This window comes from Lygodium microphyllum, chromosome 23 (genome assembly GCF_053477565.2).
Source record: "Lygodium microphyllum isolate KBCC chromosome 23, Lygodium_microphyllum_v1.1.10, whole genome shotgun sequence".
Lineage (NCBI taxonomy): Eukaryota > Viridiplantae > Streptophyta > Polypodiopsida > Schizaeales > Lygodiaceae > Lygodium > Lygodium microphyllum.
In genome coordinates this window covers 84395639-84415772 of record NC_141157.1, presented here as the reverse complement: position 1 = coordinate 84415772, position 20134 = coordinate 84395639, and positions in this window count along the sequence as shown.

Sequence of the window (20134 nt, the reverse complement as noted above, 5' to 3'; positions counted from 1 at the left end):
GTAAAAGAAAGCATATAGCTTTCAACCAATTCGAGAGGATTCTATGTAAAAAAAGAGATTAGAAAAATCGCGTGACGCGCAATCGCTGTTTTCAGGCAGTGAACATCACTCCGAAAGTGGGAGATGAAGAAAGGAGTGATCTGGTAGGATTTTGGCCAGGTATCCTGGTATTTAATCCCCCTTTCGGAGCCATTGGAAGCATTAGATTGGCGATCTGAGCAGCACAGAGAAAGGTATTATTTTGTACATGTTTTTGTCTATTAAAGTTATATTTTCTCATAATGCTGAAAAAACTGACAAGCTTCATCTCTGTTAGTATTCTTCTATATTTTCTAATTATTTTTTAGAGTATTCTTCTACATCTTCAATCTCTTTGAACCCCTTCTCTTTCGTCTACTCCTCTCCTTGAATCTACATACACCCTGCTGTCTCTTATCTTCAAGAACTTGGCTTGAAACCTTCAACCCTTCTCTTATCTCTACCATCTTTGAAGTCTAAGCTCTTGAACCCCCATATATTCTTCTCTTGCCAAACCCTTGTGGACCTTCAACCGTACACGCTGCGACATTGGTGAACCCGACGTGAAGGTTGGTGTAAGAGAACTCCAAGATGGGGGATTCTTCAGGAGATACTCTACAACAATTGGTGCGCATATTGCAGCAGACTCAACAACAACAAATCCAAATGTTACAACAACAACAACAAAGGCAAGACGAAGAGAAGATTGAATCCATAGCCATCAAGGCCCTAGAGGAAGTTGGGGGCATGAATTAAAACAATTTAATGGTCAAAATGTCTCTGTTTTTATACGCTTATATGTTAAAAAAATGCTCTTATTTGGTGTATCACAACATGCATGGAGCCGTTATTTTGCCAGACTAGCCAAGCATGGTCTTCAAGAAAGAATCCATGGTCTTTTTCAACAAGATGCAGATTGGGCTACATTCAAAAAAGCCCTACGCGAAGAATTCTTCTTAAAAGACTCTGGACTAATGACGAAGAAAAATTTCACTAAATGGGTTGAAAAACCCAACAAAGGTTTAGCTGCAACAGCTCTATACCATGAGTTTGAAAGAAAATTTGGACAACTTGATGCTAAAGACCAACAAAGTATGAAGGTCAGAAGATTGAATTATTCCTTAAGGTTGCAGATCCCATTCTACAAGAGAAGCTTGCTGATCGCCTAGAAGATGCTACCTCCGAATCAGGAGTCAAGACTGCATGGACAGATATTACTGATGCAATTAACATGATTGCTCGAAGAGAGCGGATGCGACTAAGATTGGGCTCTACTTCAACTTTAACAACTCCATTGATGGAGCTTGTTCCACCTTCCAAATCCCCTATTCCTTTGACTAATCAGCCAGCTCTTTCTTCATCTATTCCTTCTAAAAATGATCTAATGCATGAACTTATTAAAAGTATGCGTGACCTTCATCTTAATCTTACAGAAATTAGTTTCAAAGTAGAAAAGCAGGATGTCAAAGTCGAAGAGCGAGGACAAGCATCAACTCAAAGACCCATGAGAGAAGGCTTTAAGAGGCGCTATATTTGGTGTGATAGCCAACAACATGATAAGAGGGAGTGTTCTGCCTTCCATGAGGCTGAAGCACAAAAGCTCATCTTTTGGAAAGACGGAAAAATTCATGCGGCTAAAACTAGTCTTCCACTGGAGCCAAATTTTGGCAATGGTGGAATGAAGAAAAGATTAGAAGATTTAGCTATAAAGAATGCCTATATAGTAATTGATGCAGCTACCTATGGGCTGCAAATTGAGCCAATTAAATCAAGTTTGAATGTATGAAAAGCTAATGTGCAATCTAAAGTATGGATGCAGGCACTAGATCAAATAGAACGTGGTAAAGCATCCAAAGAAGATTTGGCTAATGCCAGTCAGTATATTTGAGGAATAACTAGTTGGAACGAACCGGTAGATTCTTTTTCTGCATTTGCACATTTGGCTAATGTCACTCATAAAGAAATCTTGATTGAAGAAAAGAGAAGATAAGAAGATGAACCAGGGCCTTCCTCTTTTGGCCCTCCAAAACGGGTAACTAGAAGAACACCTGAACAACCAAAGCTTGCTGAAAATATAACCCCAGATCAAGAGATGGAAGATGCGCCACAAACAAAGAAGACCGAAGAAAAGAAGAAAGGCAAGCAGCTAGGCTAGAAATTGCAGTTTGACATAGAATCTGCAAAACTGATCTCAAACGAGTCCTAGAAGAACGAATTCTAGGAAGCAAAATTGAATTCACCTTAGGCAAAATTCTTGGAATTTCCAAACGTGAATTTCATTATGTAATTATTAATGTAATCAAAAGGAAAAGACAATATGTTGGTGATGAAGAAACAGTGCATGCTTTTTTGCAATTTCTTCAAGTTTTTGTGCAAGATGAAGAGAAGCTGACTTCACAAGGAATTCAACTTGAAGCAGTTAAATAATTAATTGTAGCAATTGAAGCTGAAGATAAAGAAAACATGAATGCAAAAATTAAAGAAGTGAAAGTTGAAAATGTAATGGTCGGCTGGTCCAAACCAGTTGGGCAGCCCACCTCTCAAAAAAAAGGCCATCTACAGCACAAGCATGAGGAATAAGAGGCTCGGTTCATTCCAAGCAGTCATTACTCCCATACGCATTGGGCAAGGGCAACAACGGAGACAGTCGTCAAAATTGGAGAAAGGGAAACACCATGTATTGCACTCTTAGACCATGGCTCGGAGATAAACGTCATACCAAGGAGTCTCTCTGAAAGTGGCGGATGGCCCATAGATGTCGATCTAGGTTGGTGAATGAGAGCTGCAAACAACTCTTCTGGAGAGTTATATGCTGCATGTCCTAATGTGCAGATAACTATTGGAGACATAAAAGAAAATTTTTACTTTTTTGTTCAAGACTTTTGTAGTTACCCTATCATTCTTGGGCAACCTTACATTTCTGAAGCCCGCTTGGAAACAAAAGCTCTTGATGATGGTTCTTCCTATACTCGAATCCGAAGCCAGGATAATGAACGAGCTGTCCAATTTCTTACTATGTGTGTTAACCATCATCGAAACAGAGATCGACTGCGTTGTAAAAATATTACACGGCGCAGCGAACAGAATCTGAGAAAGAGATAGAGAGTACACAACAGATAAGAGGAGAATCAGTAAAATTCTTTAACTCCAAACAACTGATACAAAGATGGCTCTGTCCACCCGTGCGCTTCCAATGAATGAAGCTTAGATGGCGATCTAGACAGAAGATAGGTGAAGAGCTTAAGGCTAGCTGGAACAACAACTCTGACTGGGTGAAAGATAAGTGTAAGATGGCTGCGAAGGGGTTTAGCTTTTATAGCCCGCGAAGGTCGTTAGGTCGGCCTGCTGACCGACCTACCATATGAGCCTCCACTAGTCGGCCAGGGAATATTCCAGGGAATATTCCCTTTACCATCGGGCCGGGGGCGCTGCCCCCGGACCCCCGCCAGGGGGGCCGCTGGCCCCCCTGGGACCCCCCAGCCAGGGGCCGCTTCCGCGGCCCCCGGACCCCACAATAGGGGCCCCTTTTAACTCCCTTACCACGCAACTCAATGCAATGTGCCTCGAGTTGCTACCAGCTTAACCACTCCGTCTAACCCAAAGATTAGACCCACAACAGTCACCTTTTTTGCCATCCGGTCACATAGACCTCATCTGATATACAAGTCAGGACTCAACCAATGTCCGGGCTCACATTTGGCTTCTCCTCATAATGGGGGCCTTACAACTTTGAGCACCATGGATCATTGGTAGCACCTAATGAGGGTGGGGCATTGATCATATCTAACACCCCCCCTCAATGTCCACCCATAGGTGAACTATCTCCTCGGCCCAATGCCGAGTCTCTGAAGATGAACTTGAAGCAGATCCTTCGTAAGTGCTTTGGTGAAGATATCTGCTCCATTCTCCTCTGTTGGACAGTAGACCAATTCCACTATCCCATCCTCCATCAAATCACGCACATAGTGATACTGGATCTCTATATGTTTGGTGCGTGCATGAAACACTGGATTTTTGGCAATGGCGATGCAACTCTGATTGTCACATCTCAGCACAGTTGGTTCTTCATCCTGCACTCCCATATGCCATAGAATCCTTCTCAACCATACGGCCTCACATGCAGCAAAACAAGCTGCCTTGTACTCTGCTTCGGTAGAAGACAATGCCACTGTTGGTTGCTTCTTACTAATCCAAGAGAAAATTCCTGAACCCAAAGAGAAACAATAACCAGAAACTGACTTCCTGGAATCAATGTCTCCTGCCCAATCTGAGTCACAGTTCCCCACAAGAGAAGTTCCGAAACTGTATGTGATACCATAGTCAAGAGTTTTCTTCAAGTATCTGAGCACCCGCATCCCAGCTTTCCAATGACTCTCATGAGGTTTGTTTGAGAACCTGCTCAAAACACCAACAGCAAAACTGATATCTGGTCTGGTGTTACACAAGTAGATTAGACTGCCGACCAACCTCCTATACCTCCCAATGTCTGCTAGTGCTGATGTATCCTCAACGGATAACTTTACATTCACCTCCATAGGTGTAGCTATCTCCTTGCACTCGGTCATGCCAAATGCCTTCAAGATCTCCCATGCATACTTCTTCTGAGAGATGAAGATCTTTCCTGGCTCTTGCCAGACTTCAATCCCCAAACAATAGTGCAGCAAGCCCAAGTCTGTCATTTCAAACTCAAAACTCAAAGCCTTTCGAGTTTGGTTGATCATATCTTCATAGTCACCTGTAATAAGAAGGTCGTCCACATATAGGACAATCACTACAGACTTTTTACCATCCCTGTAAACATACAAGTTAGCATCTGAGGCACATCTTTTGAAGTTTAGGTTTAAAAAGAACCTATCTATCCGTTGGTACCATGCTCTGGGGGCTTGTTTCAGCCCATACAATGCCTTCTTCAGTTTACACACTTTGTTCTCAGAATGGGGGGCCTCAAACCCTGGTGGCTGAGCCACGTACACCTCCTCCTTGAGGTCACCATTTAAGAACGCTGACTTAACATCCATTTGGTACACTGGCCACTTCTTGTGGGCAGCCACTGCAAGTACCGTGCGAATAGTGGTCATTCTGGCAGTTGGGGCAAATGACTCTTGAAAATCAAACCCTTCAACTTGTGAAAATCCTTGGGCAACCAGTCTAGCTTTGTACTTTTCTAAGGTACCATCAGCCTTGTACTTTACCTTCCAGATCCACTTGGTGCCAATAATCTTCCGCTTTGCTGGCCGATCCACTAGCTCCCAAGTGTCATTCTTCATTATGCTGTCATACTCCGCCTGCATAGCAGCCTTCCATGATGGATCTGCAAGTGCTTCTTCTAAGTCAGTTGGCTCCTTTACTTCTCTCATAATCTCAACCATCAAGGCCATGTTGACTATGTGAGCAGAAGCCCTCCTTTGCTCCTCTATTCTCTGAGACCTCCTTGGTCCGTCTGCCTTCTCCTCAACAGATGCAGGCATAGGATTATTGTGGTCATAGAGCTGCTTCACCCAGCGCGGCAATGGCTTTTCCGGTGGGGTGATGTCAGGTTGGTGAACTTTTTCCTCATCATCTGAAGATGATGCTTCCTCCTCCTTAAGGATAGGGATAGCTCTCGGGACAGGTTCATAGTGGACTACTTCTTCGCTTGATGATAAAGTGGAAGACCTTGCCTTCTCCTCCTCCACTGTATGCGGCTCCTCCTTGAACACCACATCACGGCTCGCGATGATCTTCTTTGCCTCTTGGTCATATAACTTGTAAGCCTTCTGCTCATCACTATAACCCAAGAAGATACATTTTCTGCTTTTTGGTTGTAACTTGTTTCTCTTCTCATCTGGAACATGTGCATAACATTCACATCCAAAAATTCTGAAATGTGAAACAGATGGTTTCTTACCAGTGTAAGCCTCATGAGGTGTTTTTCCCTTGAGAGCCTTTGTGTAGCTCCGATTTAGAATGTAGACTGCAGTATTAACAGCTTCAGCCCAAAAATGGTTAGGCAATCCCTTGCCCTTTAGCATGCATCTTGCCATCTCCACAATGGTACGATTCCTGCGTTCCACAACACCATTCTGCTGAGGTGTGTGAGGCGTCGTCAATTGACGCTTGATCCCTTTGCTCTTGCAAAAGCCTTCAAACTCCTTTGAGTTGAACTCACCACCACCATCTGTTCTAAATTTCTTCACACTTTTCCCTGTTTCATTCTCAACAAGTATTAGCCATTCTTTAAACTTACCAAAAGCTTGAGCCTTATCACGAAGGAAGTACACCCACATCTTCCTACTGTAGTCATCGACAATCAACATAAAATAAGAAGATCCCCCCAAGGCCTGTGTAGGCATCTTACCACACAAGTCAGCATGCACCAACTCTAGAGGAGCATGTGCTCTATTCTTGCTTTCTTGTGGAAATGCCTTTCTCTGTTGCTTGCCCATCATACAAGCTTCACATGGTTCCTTCAATTCAGTTATTGTAGGTAGGTGAGCAACCATACCTTGCTTTTGCATCTCCTTCAATACTGCAAATCCGATGTGTCCAAACCTTTCATGCCAAAGCTTACTTGTGCCCACTCCAGCGGTGGCTGTAAGAGCACTTAGCTCATACAGGTTGTTCCTTCTTTCTCCTTTGCCAACAATTGTGCCAGCACTATCAATAATTTCTGCACCTGTCTTCTTGAACCTCACTTCATGACCAAGATCAGTTATGGCAGCAACTGATAAGAGATTTCTCCTGATTTCGGGAACATACAACACATTTGAAAGCTTTTTGACTTCACCATTTGCAGCAACAAAAGAAATAGTACCTGTGCCCGCAGCAGGGCATTTAGCATCATTTCCAACCGTCACAGTGATGGATTCTTGTAGAGGCTGCATAGAACTGTATAGACCTTTCTTGTTGGTCATGTGACGGGAGGCCCCACTATCCAACACCCAAGAGTCAGTGGTAGATTCTTCTTGCGCCGAGGAGCACACTTCCTCAATGGTCGCCATGAATAATTCCAACTCTGCTTCAGCCGTATTGGCTGTCTCTTTCCCTTTACTTTTAAGGGTACCATTCTTTTCATCTGCCTTCTTGACACGACAATCTGCAATTGCATGTCCTTTCTTCTTACAGTAGAAGCACTCTCCTTGAAACTTCTTCTTGCCGCCCTTCTTCTTTTTGTCACCATCATTTTTGGTGGAGGAAACACCTTTGCCTTTTGCATTGGCAGAGAATGCAGCATCTCCATTGTTGCTTCCTTCTCGGGCTTTCAGCCTCAACTCCTCCTCCATTAATAATGCACAAAACTCCTCAAAAGTCAAAGCTTGAGGTCTCACCTGAGTATTAAGGGCAGTTACTAGTCCATCAAACTTTTGTGGACAAATCCGAAGACACCTCCGAGCTAGCTCTTCGCTAGTCTTTTGTATCCCAGCGCCAGCCATCTGGTCGCGTAGATTCTTAATCCGAGTGATGAATGCTTCAACCGTCTCTCCTTCAGCAAACTTCTCCGCTGCTAGTTGATTCTCCAAGTTTTGAATCCTTGTTTGGTTTCGTGTTTCATACTGACTCCTTAGTACATTCCAAGCCTCCGACGCTTTGGTTGTATGCTGAATCAGAGTCAAAACACTGTCAGAACAGCTTGTAACTAAGGCACACAATGCATCTGCATTCCTTCGTTTCCAAGCTCGTAGAAGATCTGCATTCGGAGGAATCATCACACTAGGATTTGATGGGTCGGGGGTAGGCTGTGGTTCTGCGTCAGTCCCCAGCACAGTCTCCAGAAGCTCATAAGAATCAAGGATAGTAGTAATTTTGAACTTCCACAAGGTGTAGTTTGTACCATCTAACTTGCCTTCGCTGAAGGTTGGTGGACGAATCCTCAGTGTTTGAATAGCCGGTACAGCAGCACCACCTCCTGCACCGCTTCCGGATGCGCCAGAACTGCTTCCCGGAGTCGACATCGTTTCTCTTTGCTGTTGAAGCCTTTGCCTCTTGCACGCTCTCCGATCTCTAGAGCCCCCTGGGCTCTGATACCATGTAAAAATATTACACGGCGCAGCGAACAGAATCTGAGAAAGAGATAGAGAGTACACAACAGATAAGAGGAGAATCAGTAAAATTCTTTAACTCCAAACAACTGATACAAAGATGGCTCTGTCCACCCGTGCGCTTCCAATGAATGAAGCTTAGATGGCGATCTAGACAGAAGATAGGTGAAGAGCTTAAGGCTAGCTGGAACAACAACTCTGACTGGGTGAAAGATAAGTGTAAGATGGCTGCGAAGGGGTTTAGCTTTTATAGCCCGCGAAGGTCGTTAGGTCGGCCTGCTGACCGACCTACCATATGAGCCTCCACTAGTCGGCCAGGGAATATTCCAGGGAATATTCCCTTTACCATCGGGCCGGGGGCGCTGCCCCCGGACCCCCGCCAGGGGGGCCGCTGGCCCCCCTGGGACCCCCCAGCCAGGGGCCGCTTCCGCGGCCCCCGGACCCCACAATAGGGGCCCCTTTTAACTCCCTTACCACGCAACTCAATGCAATGTGCCTCGAGTTGCTACCAGCTTAACCACTCCGTCTAACCCAAAGATTAGACCCACAACAGTCACCTTTTTTGCCATCCGGTCACATAGACCTCATCTGATATACAAGTCAGGACTCAACCAATGTCCGGGCTCACATTTGGCTTCTCCTCATAATGGGGGCCTTACAACTTTGAGCACCATGGATCATTGGTAGCACCTAATGAGGGTGGGGCATTGATCATATCTAACATGCGTGATTATCTTGTGCCTCCTAATGCCCGAGAATTCAAGGGTTTTCAGGCTGCACTACTATAAAGGGAGGCTATGGTAGTACATCATGTAAAAAGATTGAACCTCCTCATGCAACATAAATTGTGTCTCTAGCAAATTTATATGTATGTACAACCAATAGTATGGGCTGTTATAAGTCTCTTGCGGCCATGACTAAGGCTGAAAGAAAATATTTATATCATGTACAAAGAGAGCTGAAAACTTATGACATGATGTCTGAAAATGAAGATATTTCGAGCATTTTTTTTGGACTGATTACTACTGACACATTGGCTGAAATATATGCAACTGCTCATGCAGAAAATTAGGCAGAAAATCAGTCCATAGAAGTATGTACATTGGATTTTTATCAAACAATTCAAGAATTTGTTGAGCAGGAAGACAATGGTTTACTCAACAAGGCTGAAGCACAAGTGGAGACAAAATACAAGACAGTGGATAAGAAAGTCAAACTTGTGGCAGTCCCACTACCTCTTGAAATTGAAGGACTTGGCTGATTTGCTGCCCTATTAGTGAGCCCTTTCATGCAAAATAGGTGAAAATTCTTTCCTTTTGCTTGTTGAAAGACACTTTTTTATGCAAATGCTAATGAAACATGGAAAAGCTTTTACTTTTCAACCAAGTGAAATAGGCTGTGTGGATCCAAATAGTGTGGTTTCTATGGTCATTTTTACGGTCCCCCATGTGCCTTAGAACCTCAAGCCCATTCCCGTTCCAAGGGCACATCTGCCCAAATTATTGGAACTTCTAAATGAGAAGATCATAATAAAGATTTTAGAACCTTCTTCAGCACCTTACTCAAACCGATGGTTTACTGTGCTTAAGAAAAATGGATATTTACGATTCATTCAAGATCTACAGCCTGTCAATCGTGTCACAATCTGAAATGTTTGTTCAGGTTCAATTGTTGATGAGTTTGCTGAAGCTTTTGCAGGTAGAGCAATTTATTCTATGGGCGACCTATATTCAGGATATGACCAATTTCAGATTTTATTAGAAAGCCGAGACATTACCACAATGAAGACACCTCTTGGATTGGTTTGCATGTGCACTCTACCACAAGGTGCAACAAACTCCGTAGCCCATATGATGAATGCCATGCACAAAGTCTTAAGGAACTTTATTCCACAACTTACTCTTCCATTTCTTGATGATGTACCTATCAAGGGGGATGTGAAGTCAATGAAAACAATGAGGAGCTTGACAAATATGGTTGCAGGACACTTGTAGTTAACCATATTTAAGATTGTGACAGGATTTTGACAAGGCTAGAAGAGGTACATCTTACCCTTTCTGTAGCTAAGTCGATTTTTGGAGTAGAAGAAGTTCTAGTGGTCGGTCATCTATGTGGCCCCTATGGACACAAACCTTCTCCAATCAAGATAGATGCCATCAACAGAATGCAAGAAAAATGCACAAATGTTTCAGAGGTGAGAAGATTTCTTGGTGCATGTGTATTCTATCTCATATGGATACCACATTTTTCTCATGTAGCCGAAAATCTTTATCAATTATTAAGAAAAGGCCAAAGATTCTCTTGGAATAAAAAGCATTCTCTCACTATGCGTAAGTTAAAGAAGCTATTAATTTCAGTCGCCACTCTCAAAAGGGCTAACTAGTCAAATGGTCAACCCATCATCCTTATTGTGGATACAAGTCCCATTAGGATATGATGGGCTGTTGGCCAAGAGGATCTTGAAGGTAATAGGTATGCAATTCATTTTGGAGCAAAAGTTCTCAATGAACGCCAAAGAAGGTATGCACAAGTAAAAAGGGAATTGTGGGGAGTTGTAACAGCATTAAAGTGTGATCGTGAATACTTTATAGGTGCTTCTATAGTGGTAGAAACTGATTGTCTTCCACTTTTTGGCATGATTGCCAGCTGCTCTTCACCCGACATTGTTATGCTAAGATGGATTTCATATATTAAGTCACTCAACCTCGAATTAAAGCATATTGCAGGAAATGCAAATCCAGTTGCTGACATGCTATCACATGCAAGATATGACAATGAAGAAGAGATGATGGAAGAAGATGAAGCTGAAGAATCTATACTTACTGAATTTCATTCCATGGCTGTTGAAAATACCTTTTCAGTTATACTGCATATACTGGTCCAAAGCTGAAAACAATAGGATCCAGGATGCTCATTGCATTGCTCAAGTTCTAGTTCATTTCCTTGAAGAAGATTATGAAGAAGATTGGTTAAAGATCGGCCAATATTTGAGCACAATGAAGAAGAAGGAGACTTGGAATGATGAGGAGTTCAAACATATCAAGAAGAAACGTTATGGCTTTTTTCTTAAAGAAGGACATATATGGAAGCAGGCAAAGAAGAAGAAAGGAGCACCTATCCGAGTTTTAGGTAACAAAAGATTGCAACAATAGGTAATGAAGGAATTTCATAAAAGCCTGTGGGTTGGCCATAGAGGCATATGGGGAACCTTTAGTAAAGTCAAATAAAAATATTGGTGGCAAAACATGTATTGGGACATAACACATTTTGTTGAAACTTATTATGTGTGTCAAATGTATTCTATGGTCAAGCATCGAGATGGGTTACAACCAACTTATCCTTTGTCTATACATTGTAGATGGGTTCTTGATCTTATAACCATGCCTACAAGAATATGGAATATGTGGTATTTAGTGCTTGCAAGAGAGGATCTAACCAATCAAGTTGAAGGCAAAGCCTTAACAACCAAATCCACTCAAGCTGTTTGTCGTTTTTTGCTTGAAGAAGTGTTTTGTAGATATGGTTGTGTGGGTAAAGTAACTGCAGATAGAGGAGAGTTGGATGCTGATGAAGCACGCAAATTCTTTACTCAATCGGGTATTAAGTTGGTTTTCACTTCATCCTACAACCCTGAAGGCAATGGAAAGAGTGACAGAGGCCATCAACCTATTCTCAAAGCTCTAGCAAAGTCTTGTAAAGGAAAGATCAAAGAATGGCCTAAAATGCTACCTTTTGCATTATGGGCTGACCGGACTACTCACAGTTCAGTGACTGGCTATATGCCAGCTGAACTTATGCATGTAAAACAACCAATTATGCCAATTGAAGAATCTATTCTCACATGGAATCTTCTACCTTGGGAGGAAGGCATTAGTAGAGAAGAGTTGCTGACTTTGCGCATATGGCAGCTAGAAAGAAGGCCTGAAGATATTCAAGTAGCTATTGAGAAGCTAAAGACAGCAAGACTAAAGAACAAAAGAAGATTTGATAAGCGACATCAACTTCGGCCAAGAGCAATTCAAGAAAATGACTGGGTGCTTGTCTATGATAGCAGCCTAGACAATCAATACAGTGCTTCTAGGAAGATGGTAAAGCGTTGGTTTGGCCCATATGTGGTAAAGGTCGTTCATGACAATGCCACATATTCATTGGCTGAATTGGATGGAATAAGCATGAAGATACCCATAGCTGGAAAAAGAATCAAGCTCTTCAAACGAAGAGAAAGTTCAACATATGAGCTAGAAGACTTGAATATAATTCAAGAGCATAAAGACATAGATGAAGAAGAAGAGGCAGAAGATGAAGACATTGACATGGCAGAAGATACTTCTTCTAACACTGCAAATCTGTAAGACTTTGGCACATGCCAGAGGATGTGCAGGTTAGGAGGGGGTGAATTCCACATAGCTAGGATACTCTAGATTACACATATCTCTAACACAATCTCCATGAGAAATCATGTGGTTAGAGGTACCTGAGCCTAATTCTACATACCATACATCATTCTTTGATGAATCATAAGCAATTATAGTGAGGGAGAAAATGAAAAATTGTGACCTCTAAAAAAATGGGATCAATCTCCTTACATTAAGTGATGCGAAAGAGGTAACACCTAGCCTCAACTCTAGGACATATTTTACACACATGAGTGGATAGATGATGATATAAAAGAGAAAGTGAGAAGAAGATGTGATATAATATGAAACCAATAATTGAAGACCCTAATATTTAGAGTTACATCCCAATCCAAAATGGTGGGGGGGGATAGGTACACATAAGTGGAGGAATAATAGTGGTGACAATATAGGAATGGAGATGATGATGGTGCGGAGGTATTTGGGATAGTGGAATGGGAAGAAAGGGGATAATTGAGAGATGGAGAATGAGAGAGGATGAGAGAAAGAGTAGGAGTAGATAAGTAAATAATGAAGTGGGAGATAAGGAGAGTGATGAAGTTGGAAGATGGATGGAGGGTGAGGGAGAGGGAGATGGTGTGTTTGATGAAGTGGAAAAGAAGGGTAGTGGAGTGGAGAGGGATGTGGGAGTAGTGAAGGTGATAAAAAAATAGAGATAATGAGAATGGTGGTAGAGTAGAGAATGTGTGTCTCCCTTAAATGCTCAAAGGGATCTCCTTTTATAAGCACTTAGTTGGATTATATTATTTGTGAACCCTAATTAATCAAGCATAATCTTGATTGATTAGAGTTCCAAATTGGATTATGCACTACGTTGTCGTGCCGCTATGCGCACATCGTGTAAAAAAATGTAGAATGTGGCTTCCTTTTAGATTAAGAGAGCCAATACCATTTTAGACATTAGTGTTAGTGTCCATGGTTCAAAAATATTAGATTTTAGTCAATTTTTAATATTCTAGATATTATCTCTTGTAAAAAATCTACAAAACTATAGACAACTTCTAGATTAGGATGACATGTAAAAGAAAGGATGTAGCTTTCAGCTAATTTGAGAGGATTTTATGTAAAAAGAGAGATTAGCAAAATCGTGCAACGTGCGATCGCTGTTTTCAAGCAGTGAACAACACTTCGAAAGTGGGAGACGAAGGAGTGATCTAGCACAATTCTAGCCAAGTGTCTTGGTATTTAACCCCCCTTTTGGAGACATTGAAATGATCAGATTGGCAATCTGAACAACATAGAGGAAGGTATTATTTTGTACACGTTTTTGTCTATTAGAGTTATATTTTCTCATAATGCTAAAAGAAACCGACATGCTTCATCTCTACTAGTATTCTTCTTTATTTTCTAATTCTTTTTTGGAAGTGTTGTTCTACATCTTCAATCTCTTTGAACCCCTTCTCTTCTGTCTACTCCTCTCCTTGAATCTACCTTCACCCTGCTGTCACTTATCTTCAAGAACTTGGCTTGAAACCTTTAACCCTTCTCTTATCTCTACCATCTCTGGAGTCTAAGCTCTTGAACGCCCATACATTCTTCTCTTGACAAACCCCTGTGGTGACCTTCAACCCTACACATTGCGACAACGTGATGTAAGGAAATATATATAATATTTTGTTGTCTTGTGTGCATAAATCTTCATAGTCAATCTTCCCAAAATAATAAGAAAATGGAATGTAAACTACAAAGGTTAGAAAATGTGAGAAAGATTTGTGCATGTGTATTACTAATATAATGTGAGGCTTTACAATATGGGATGGACAGTTTTACAAGGTTTTGAGTAAAGAGAATGTGAAAAGATACATATACTTCTTACAATGTGTTCCGTCCTCCAAAGGAATATGAAGCTTTCTTTGAAGAGAGATTCATAGAGAAAAAGGCTTTGAATAATTATTGAGAAGAATCTCAAATCTCATCATGATAGATGTGATATTTGTTACATCCTTTCATGTACCAATATATTATTATAATTTCTTCTTTTGGTGGCCAAAGCTTTTTTCATGCATGCACTATTTATGAAGTTTCAAATATTAAAAGAGAGAATATAATAGTTAAGAGGCTAGAGAAAGTGAGACACATGAAATGAGAAAAATATAAAATAAAAGAAAAAGGGAACTGGATGTATGCACCACATGGGAGAGTTATTGGAGTATTTCTTAAAATACTCAAAAATATGTGTGTCCAAGCTTGGTCCCACCATCTCCTTTGATTTTTAAAGTTCTTAGCTTTAAGTGACTACCAACTTTGAATTTTTTGTAGAAGGTGTCTTCATATCTCCTTGTCCTCATGTTGACTTTCTTGTATGCTTGGCACAATTTCCTTAAATGTGAGAAGACTCTTATGCACCACTCCAAGGTTTTTTAATATCATATGGCTCACCCTTGAATCAATCTATGCCCAATGCTATAATTATTGTAGATAAATATTCACAAAGAGGATTGCTTCTAGGAAAGAATTTCCTAAGGAAAAAGTAGATCATTCTTATTGGTAGAAATGTGCAAACCTTTGTAAACAATGGTTCCTATATAAGGCTTAAACTACGCACCTAAAAGCTATGTACATCTTGTGTGATTTTAAGAGGAGATTCACATGAAAAAATAAAAGGTTGTGAAATATACCAATCAATACTATTCATAAAGTATTGTATAACAAACAAATGTTTATTTTTGTCATAATTGTTTTTGCTATATTGGATGCATAATTACCTTGTTGTTTTTTTCCATTTCTAATTTTAGTCTTCTTTTTGTAGTTTTTTAAAATGTGGCATTTTTTCCTACAGTGTCAACACTCCTAACTATCACTGAAATTCATTTACCTATTTGAATCTACAACTTACTCTCTTTGACTCCCCCTTCCTCGAGACCGTCCTCTTCTATTTTGATATGCATCATAACCTTAATCAAACAACGATTTTACCACCTTGGCCTTTGCCACAACCTCTATCCCTGTTAGTAGAGTAAAATACCTATTCATACTTGTTCTTAATCTAAGAGTAAGAGGAATTCAAGTCAAGGTTCTTCTCCTCATGTATCAACATAGAAATCAAGTATACAAAAGAAGGGATATTATCCATCGTATTTATAGATGACTTGAAGCTCTTGTATTCATCTCCAAGTCCATCTAAGCATGCATACATACCATCATTGTCATCAACTATCACACTGATAGATCCAAGAGCTTCCACAATACTCTTGATCTTCAAGGTATAATCATTAATGGATAAGTTATCTATTTTCACCTAGTTCAGCTCTGATGACTTGAGCTATAGCTTTATGGCCTTTATGTTTTCTTTGAACACCCTTGCCACAAATTATTTTTTGTAATAGCGAGGTTATCAGATTCCAGAAAATAGCCCATCATGTGATCTATGACAATGTGATAAACAATGAATACATGACTTTACTCTGTGGTTGCTCCCAATCTTTCTTAGCCTTTAGTTACTCTACAGTATCATTTCACACAAGAACTTCAAGTGCTCACTCCCATGTCTGCTTGAATGTAATTTCAAACATCTTCACTCTTCAAGAAATTTGTCATATTGGACTTCCATGCAAGATAATTGTTCTTATCAAGCTTCTCACTAAAAGCTAGTTGAAGTTATCTCGCATTTTGATAAAATAAACAAATTGCAAAAATCTACAATCGATAAGCAAGCTAATACTAAGTGCACCATAACTAAACATAGTTATTTCATTGACTACATAACAATATGCGCAACCTAAAATCTATATGTAGATACATTTTGTGTCCACAATCCAATAAATACCTAGAATCTTACAGATTCAAAACTTGTAACACATGCACCTGTAAATGACCACTACCATAGTCAAAATGCAATATATTCAAAAACTGTTGTCGAGACCACTTGCAAGTCTGGAATGAAGACCAAAATGACCTCAAATGCCAAAATTATTACCACTCACCAAGTTTCATTGTAATTAGAGATTGCAGGTGTGTCAAGCTAAGGAGCCTCCTACAGATGTAAGCCAAGCCAAATCAAGCAAGGTGGAAGATCTTCTTACCTATTGCTTGCATACTTACTCTCATGCTCCAACACCTTAACCTTAGCCTTCAATCAAGATCCATGCAGTCATGAGATGGATCTAATACCATGAAAATAGACAAGAAGAGTGAGAGGTGAAGAGACCTAGAGCACTCATACAAAAGTAGTGGAGACTTGAGCATGGAGAGAGATACAGATGAAATCCTCTTCTTCTTCCACTCAAAAAGAACTAAGTCTACAACATGATAAGAGACTAATATGAAAGTACCATGATGTATGTACAAGTAGTATCACTAAGTATAAATCCACTAAGAAAAGAAGAGGTGGTACAATGAACATGTCACAAGGATGGTGGACTATGTGGATGTAGTCCAATTGTAGAATCACTAGTGTATCCTCATGTTGGTCACGTAGCATACTAGTGAATAATATCTTGCCACATTACCGAGATGTGTAGTGGATACAAGCTCATATAGAGTTTGACATCTCAACATCTCTCTCTCTTAATCTCTATCCCTCTCTCTCCCTTTGTGTATTTCCATCTCTCTCTTATCCTTGCTCCATCTCTCTTGCACTCTCTTCCTTCTCTCTTTCTCTATCTCTCTCTCCATGCTTCTCTCTCTCTTGCCCCCTATTTTTCACTCCATCTCTCTCCCTCTCTCTCTTTCCATCTCTATCTCTCTCTTTCCATAAGGGAGAGGAAGAGAGAGAAGAAAAGAGAGAGATGGAGAGAGAGGGTGACAAAGAGAGATATAGAGAGAAAGAGGGGATCTTTGACTTTCTTTCTCTTACTCTCTCTCTGTCTCCCTCTCTCTCTTTATCTTAATCTCCATCCCCTTCTCCCTTGCTCTCCTAGAGTCTCTCTCTTCTTCTCTCACTCTATTACTCACTCTCTCAATCTCCTTTACTTTCTCTCCATCTATATCTCTCTCTCTCCCTTCCTCTATCCCTCCCCCCTCTCTCTCTCCATCTCTCTATGTCTTCATCTCCCTCCCTCCCTCCCTCCCTCCCTCCCTCCCTGGTGCACAGATCGGATGCCGTATGCGCGCATAGTGAGCGTCAGAAGGTCCCCAAGAACAAAAGAACTCTACTTTTTACACAAAAACCAATGAAGAAAGCTTGCAAGACATGAACAAGAGGCCAGTTGGGTGCAATCTCCCCCCATGCCTTGTGTGAGCGCTCCACAAAGCATGTATTTTTTATATATTATTCATTTTCAAGCTCAAGAAATAGCCCAATTTACAAAATAGCATGCTTTAGCTTTTGTGTTTGCTTTTATGCCACTAAAGAATTAAAGCTATTGGGTGCCCAAAAAGTCAAGCGGTACCCAAATACAATGTCCAATACAAGTATTTAAATCGTGCACCCATGCGCATAAAATAATAAATAAATATCAAGTGCTTTAATAAATAAGTGCGACAAAATATAGGTGCTATGCCTAAGATACGTACCATAAAAAATTGATGATAATTTGAATACACGCTATCCTCCAATGCTTTCCAATGCCACCACTGCTTGCTCTACACATCAACTAAAGCATTCACAATTGTTAGAAAAATAATACAATTAAACCGACAAAAGTGAATACCTAGCAGTCTTTAGCTACAAAAATAAATTGGTTAGAAATAAATCCTTAACTTAATTTATTACGAGTGCACACTCTAAACTCATAAATGTTTATTAATTTAAATATGTATTCTATGGAATCACCCGCTATGGAATCACCCACTTACACATTAAATTAACAAAACGCCTGAAAAGGATAGGCGGCCCCATCGACTTTTCATGCAAAGAATCCACTTTGTGTATGAGCCTCGGTAATAATAAAATTTTACGGAATCCATCGCAAAACCTCACGAAATCCACCGTGGAATATGCCTCCTGGCATCATACCCCCGGGGTGGGATAGAAACTGTCCTCAATTGCTATTAGCTCAATGTGGAGCTAACAGTGTGGGGAAAGCACTTAGGTCTCTAGCGTGCATCCATTGGGATTCTTCAACAGGATGATTTTTAAACTTCACCAAATATTTAGAATATCTATGGCTAGTTATAATGGTCATAAAGTCAGTATCTATAATAGTTTCCGGCTCAAGGATTTCAATTTCATCATCTAGCAAATGAGGGTTTTCATAGATAGGGTGTACAGGTAATTGGCCTCTAAAAGGTCGTAATAAACTGATATGGAAGGTGTTGTGGATTTTCCAATGTTTTGGTAGTTCTAGTTTAAATGCATTGTCATTGATTTCGTGTATGATCTTGAATGGTCCATAAAATCCAGGTGCTAATTTGACAACAGGGTGTTTATCTACACTTTGTAATCTGCGTTTTTCAATTCGTAACCAAACATAATCATTAACTTTAAAATTCATAGCCTGTCTTTTCTTATTTGCTTGTTTTGTGTATGATTGCTAGGCTTTGGCAATCATATCTTTAACTTCATAAAAAATAGTAGCATGCATGTTAGCAATATCGTCAGCAGTTTGAATTTTGTTTGATAATGATGTAACAGGTGGAGGCAATTGATATCCATAAATAATTTCAAATAGTGCTTTCTTTGTAGCTGTATGTGGTGTGTTATTATATGCAAACTGAAGTAAATGTAGATGTGTATCCCATGTGTGTGGTTTTGAAATGGTGTAAGCATGCAAAAGATCTAAATTAGTATTGTTAGTAGCTTCTGTTTGACCATTTGTTTCAGGATGAAATGCAGATGAAAAATCAATCTTTGTTCCTAAGTTAGCAAACAAAGTAAACAAAAAATGATTGCAGAATCTAGAATCACGATCAGAAATAATAACTTTTGGTAAACCATGATTAGTGAAAACAATTTTCAAAAACAATTGAGTAGCTTGGGATGCAGTTAAAGTTTTCTTGCATGGAATAAAATATTCTTGTTTGCTAAACCTGTCTACAACAGTCCAAATCATATCATGATTAGCTTTAGTGTTAGGTAGACCAGTGATAAAATCCATTGAAATCTGTTCCCATGGTCGTGATGGAATGGATAATGGCATTAGTAAACCATATTGTTTACCATGGTGTCTTTAAACTCGTTGACAAATTAAGCATTCAGACACAAAATTAGATACATCAATGTCCATATGTGGCCAATAAAAATCTTCAATTAATATACGCAAAGTAGATATAATTCCTCTATGACCTTGATATGGGGGACAATGAATTTCATGCAAAACAAATGATCGAAATGGAACTGTCACACATAATCTTTTTTCATAAAACATAAATCCACTAGTGTAAGACAATGAATCAATAGGAATCCAATTATTTGCTACTAATTTATTCCAATCAGCTTGAAAAGTAGGATCTTGATGATAAGTATCTTTCATAGGGATGAGAGAATCAAATGATATCACAGAAATATTTTGAATTGTCGGTCTTCTACTCAAAGTATCAGCAACAACATTCTCTTTTCCAGGTTGATATTGTATAATGGGATGAAAACTTTGAATAAAAGCGGCCCATTTAATGTGTCGGTCAGATATTTGTGGTTGACTAAGGAGATGTCTAATGCTTTGTTGGTCAGTTTTGATCATAAATTTAGATCCCATTAAATAATGTTTCCATTGACGTAAGGCTTGTACTACGGCTAACAATTCTTTGTTATAGGTAGAATATTTAAGTTCAGATGGTTTGAGTTTGCAGCTAGAATAGGCTATG